Source organism: Topomyia yanbarensis, chromosome 3, assembly GCF_030247195.1.
Source record: "Topomyia yanbarensis strain Yona2022 chromosome 3, ASM3024719v1, whole genome shotgun sequence".
NCBI lineage: Eukaryota > Metazoa > Arthropoda > Insecta > Diptera > Culicidae > Topomyia > Topomyia yanbarensis.
In genome coordinates this window covers 139,584,379-139,590,378 of record NC_080672.1, presented here as the reverse complement: position 1 = coordinate 139,590,378, position 6,000 = coordinate 139,584,379, and the positions used below count along the sequence as shown (strand labels likewise).

The 6,000-nt window shown below is 36.6% G+C and overlaps 2 non-coding genes across 2 annotated transcripts; both read left to right on the top strand.

The window, feature by feature from the left end:
- LOC131694399 (U1 spliceosomal RNA) lies at positions 1-164 on the top strand. The gene has a single exon (XR_009306495.1). It is a non-coding gene; the product is annotated as a U1 spliceosomal RNA (small nuclear RNA).
- Positions 165-2,836: 2,672 nt separating this feature from the next.
- LOC131694402 (U1 spliceosomal RNA) lies at positions 2,837-3,000 on the top strand. Its single transcript, XR_009306498.1, has one exon. It is a non-coding gene; the product is annotated as a U1 spliceosomal RNA (small nuclear RNA).
- Positions 3,001-6,000: the final 3,000 nt, after the last annotated feature.

Genomic DNA, 6,000 nt, shown 5'->3' with positions numbered 1-6,000 from the left:
ATACTTACCTGGCATAGGGGTTACCGTGATCAGAAAGGCGGTTCCCCCAGGGCGAGACCCTTCCATTGCACTTCGGTTGGGTTGACCTCTGCGATTATTCCTCATGTGAATAACTCGTATGCGCAATTTTTGGTAGCCGGGACGTGCGTACGCGCACATCCCGATCTAAATTTAGAAATCAGTCAGCCATAGGACGTAGGTACGATTTACATGCGTCATGGCGTTTTCATTTTTTCCTGGTGCTCAGGGTTGCCACTATTTTTCAAAGAAAATCTGGCAGTTCAAATAAAAATGTCTGGCAAAATCTGTCACTCAACAACGACCTCAAGTTCATCGAAATTTGACATACATTTTGAATAATATTCGATTTTTGTTTAGGAAAATTTGACACAGATTTCCAAAATTTGGTAGAATGAGAGGTTTGTCTTTTTGCTGGAAGCTTGAAAAAACTCAAGCTGTGCCAGATAAATCTGGCATAATGGCATTCCCTCTAGAGTGTAACGTAGAATTCTGAATATCTGGAAAAATCTGGCAAAATTTAAAAAATCTGGTAAAATGTCTTGCTTGAACGAATGTCTGTTCAGTTGGGAAAAATCTGGAAAATTCCAGATAAATCTGGAACATTGGCAACGCTGCTGGTGCTACACCGCTGTAGTTCCAAAAATGAGATAGACTGATTACACCCAAGTTTCAATGAGTGTAGCCCGACTACACCGGTGTAGTGCAAAGTCGAAAACGTTTCCATCACAGATACAGCCAGAGATGCCATTATGTCAGATTCATCTGACAAGTGACATAGCCAGAAATTTTGCAGCTTCCGACAAACCTCTAATTCTACCAGATGTTTAAATTATTTTCGATCACGAAACTGAGTTTTGACAGCTTGTGTGCGTGAAGTGCATGTAAATGAATGGATGATGAAAAATTAATATTTTAAATGCATTGCTTTCAGCGGCTTTTTCATGAATATCTGAAATTGAAATTACAAATAGAACCAACAATGTTAAAATGAGCTTATTAGGTAAAGGTTATTAAAATGGTGCTTTTAAAAATGCCGGAAAATTAATACTGTTTAAAATCCATCACCCACAGGCAAGGCTACCATATTCACCGATTTTTCTTTAATGTCACAGATTTTTTCTCAATTTTTGATCAGATTCTTTTTCACAGATGACTGTATTTTTATTGTTTGTATTGGCGCTTGGTGTTGAAGGACGCATCGAATACATTTTTTGAATGGATTTGGAATTTTTACTATTAGTTCAAGACATTTTAACAAATATTCACAACGCCGTATGGATTGTCAAAATCGATTGGAAACTAAATTTGTTTCAAAATGACAAGCCGTCGGAGAATTTGGGTCCGTCAAAATTCATTTAGAATACGGTGTATCCAATGCGATGATTTTGCCACCTGTTTTAAATATTGGTCATTTAATTTTGTTATTGTTTATCACTTATGTGACACATATTGTTTTTTTCTATAAACACTCATAGTAATAGACTCGCGGATGTAAAAACCGCAAAACTGGCAACTGGTTTTCGGCTAATTGACCACCAGCAACCCGAAAACTGGTTTTCAGCGAAAACCGTTTTTCATCCAGTGAAGAAATTGGCCGTAAAAGGAGCCGCCTATGGCGTTTAAAACTATGCCGTCATCTAGAACACAAAGTGTCGGTCATCTCATATTTATACCGGGTATTTACAGTGATAATTGAAAAATAAATTCAATTTTATGGCACTCAGCAGAAATACATCACCACAAGACGTAAGAAAGGTTTTATCAACCTGGCACGTCTAATTTACATAAGTGTGCCACATGCGGCTCGACTACCCAACCAGGGTGGCCAGACCTAGATTTATCGGTAGTCCTACCGATTTTGGTCTTCCCTACCGATTCAAAGACGACCAAGGGAAAACTACCGATATTTTGTTATCCCTACCGAAAACTACCGATTTTTGTTGATTTTGGACACATCCTACTCAACATTCATTTTTTGGGTTGGATTTGGTTTGAGATCTGTGTTTTCTGTATTTTACAATTCTACAAAACTAATATTTTGCTAACAATGGTTGGGAGTGATGTGTCATTTTTCATAGGGATTTGTAAAATATAAGAAGAGGTGAATGACATGTGCTGCGCTCTTTGTTTACTGTTGATGCTGATTCACAGGTTTTCTAAATTCTAAAGCAGCGGTTTTCAACTGGGGGTGAATTATGCCGGGTAAATTTTAATTTGTTATTTCAACATTCCTGTAGGAAACCTTTACATATGGGTTCAGTGAGCCAAGAATAAAAATGCAGCCTGAGAGAGTACAGGAACAGAGTTCAAATTGAAATACTATGGCGTTCACTCAATTGAAAAAGTTTTTTTTTCTTTTCTGACAGGGTGGTTAGTAATTTTCACTAACGGGGTACATGATAACGATCAATATACGGAAAGTGGTACATGGAACGAAAATGGTTGAAAGCCACTGGATAGCTGATTAGCCAAGGGCGCAGCAAATTTCGTTCTGGTCGAGCTTGAGCTCGGATAGTACTACTATGTAACTCAGCGTATTTTGCTTCATTGGGTTTATTTTGAGTAACGCATATCCCATCAAAGCGCTTCAAGCTTTCAAAATGGATAAAAGCTGCACACTCGTACGAAATGATACACGCTGACGTAAGCGTGTACCATTGCATATGAGGGAATGAATCTACCGTGGAAGCTTTTTCATATATCATCGTTCTTTCTTTTTTCTACACCCTTTTCATCCACAGCATTTTCTATACAACAATCGCTAGCGTACATTGCCGTCTACTAGACTAGAGGCTACCGGCAACCACAGCAAAGCATACTTACCTGGCATAGGGGTTACCGTGATCAGAAAGGCGGTTCCCCCAGGGCGAGACCCTTCCATTGCACTTCGGTTGGGTTGACCTCTGCGATTATTCCTCATGTGAATAACTCGTATGTGCAATTTTTGGTAGCCGGGACGTGCGTACGCGCACATCCCGATCTATAAGTTTCATAAAAGGAGGTGAGGTTAGATGGGAACTGATAGGGTGTTGTGCCCATTTTCGCCATGTTTCTTTTATCACCATTTGAAGCCGTTGGTTAGAGCAGTGTCTGCCATCTTTGTTCAACGCATTGAGTCAAATGGTAGCGCAACAATAGGGGCACTCGATTCGAGTTTTCGTTGCGCTCAAACACGAGAATTTCACTGTTTTCAGCGCATTTGTGTTATTATATTGGTTCTTAACAACGAAGCAAAGTTGTAGATGTAAATATTTTCGCATTCCATTGATTGTAGGCCGAGAAATTAATGAATTAGTGAGGCACCCTGATTAGTATGGTGAAAATAGGCACTTTACTCTATATCCAGGGGTGTCAACCTTCCAGATTTATCTGGATTCTTCCAGATTTTTAAGCTTCGTCCGGACATACAGATTTATGTTTATGTGATCCAGATTTAAAAAAAAAATTGTTCGGATTTATCCAGACAATTTGACAAATAATAAAATGAGATACAAGAATGCATAGTTGATTTTAACCCTAGAACGTTGCACTTGCGTTTTCCACCTTAGAACGTTGCACTGGGGTAAAAATGTACGCGCGTTTGATTCGCAATTTTCACGCGTTTGATCGCAATTTTCGCAGGTACAATTCTCGACAAACATATGATTACGGCCTAAAAGCCAACTGTCAAAATCCACTTTGAATGGAAATTCCGGACAAACCGTTACACGCCAATCACAGATGTTGGTAGTAAATGAAAGAGAAAAATTTTCTTTTTCATAAACGGTTGTGAACTGTTTTCGACTAGTAACGGTTTGTCTGGAATTTCCATTCAAAGTGGATTTTGACAGTTGGCTTTTAGGCCGTAATCATATGTTTGTCGAGAATTGCAAACAAAGGAAATGTATAATGCATCATTTTCTTCGTTTTTTAATAGCGAAAACAGCTGTGTAAGTGAAAGTACGGATTTTATTGAATCACTGACACATAAATTGGTTTGAACAAAATAAAAATTGAACAAATCGCAGTTTTTTCTTTTTTCGTAAACATTACTATAACTTTGCGAATTTTCAACCGATTTGAAAAAAATCAAATGATTCTAAAAGTTGAAAGAATGGTCTTAAAACGCTTAAAAATGGAATTTCGGAATTTATTTGAAAGAGTGAAAGTTTAAAAATCGAGTTTTGGAAAATACCGCGAAATGGGGTGGAAATTGAAATGAAAAAAAAAAATATTTCTGGCCAGTAATATATTGATAAAACGCAACCTGACTGTTACAGCAGTTATTGTGCGCAAATTATACTTGCGAGCCACTGCTTTGAAAAACTATAAAAAAAAACAGTGCAACATGGTAAATGCCAAATTCTCGTCTTTACACGGCTCCAAAGAAGGCGTGGGGTATATTTTTACCCCAGTGCAACGTTCTAGGGTTAAAACCACATTTTCGAGTAACGATTATGAAAACAAAACATTTTAGAATAGCTGGAAACACAAAATGGCGAAGTTTTGTTTTTGCTAAAGGCGATTAATTTTTGTTGAGATGCTGATAGCTCACAGCCTCAAATTCAATCCTCAAAAGCTTTTTCAATAAATTTATCCTATCCAGACTTTTTCGAAAATTATTATAGACTTCTTGGAAAAACACATCCCTGGATATATCGGTAAGGAAAGGAGCTGTGTTGCCACATTTTATTCTCTACTAGGGATGCCACATTGAAATCTGTGTTTCGGTCAAAAAATCTTTTTCCATCTGTGATGACTAAAATAGGAAAAAAATCTGCGAAAATCTTTAATAAATTTTCAAAAATCTGTGAAATTTTCATAAAAATGCCAAAAATCTGTCATCTGTGAAAAAGAATCTATGCTCAAGAATTGTGGAAAACTCTATGACATTACAGACAAATTTGTGAATATGGTAACCCTGTTCTCTACCTCAAGTGATTTTTTTCCATTCGCACTATTTTTTGAGAAAATCTGCACCAATAAATAAAGAATTGATTGAATCGATATAATCAAAGTTGTCAATTATCGAACCAAAAAAATCGGATGCAAATAATCGATTTTTCGAGGTGACAAAATCGGTTTTGAAAAAATCGCATCGCCATCGCTCATTCCTAATAATGTTTGTTCCATTTGGCCGTTTTATACATCATCCTTTCCAAACTAATTTATAATTAATTTATTCTTTCGCCATTAATAATTAAAGTATTCTTTACCAATAATTGAACCACTGAGAACTGACATACAAGTGAAGTTTTCAACTTGTGTAAGAAATTAAAATGTCGCTTTGAAATGACAACAGCAAGTAGCAACTTGCCACTGGTCGGCGCACAGTAGGACGGAATCAAAAAAAGCCGGACATTGATATTTGCGACGGAACTATTGGTTATGGCACTTTGATGTCTTCGGAAAGGTTTCTTCATTTTTTAAGTAGTTTAATATAATGTTGGAAAATTTTTATTTAAGGGGGTATATACGCAGATAAAAAAATAACTTTGCAAGTTGTTGCCAGAATTGATAGTCATGTATGGAAAGTTTGTAGACGAAATGATTTTATGAAACTTTGTTGAAGTAGCGAAATGGCTATCTATTAAGCGGAAAAAGTTATTGGGTGAAATTGAAGTACATGTCGGAATACCCCCTTAAAAAGTGTTTTTTCATTGTAACTTTTTTATTTGATTTTTTACAGTTTCTCGATGTTCTAGAAAGTTGTTGATGCTTTCAAAACACACCTTTTTGCGAAATAGACCAACTCGCTATCTCTTCGTTTTTAGGGTGTATGTCTGTTTTTTGGTTTTTCTGTGCTAACTTTAAGGGGCTATGGTTTGTAGAGTAGCACGTAGTAGCAGCTAATTTTTTTTTTTGATATTCAGCAAGAAATACCCTATTGATACATATATAATTCATAGCGGGATCTAATAGGATCCTTGGAATAATGCGGAGTAAAATAGACTAGCGTTTCAATAAATTATTGGTATTATGAAGCATGAAAAATAAACT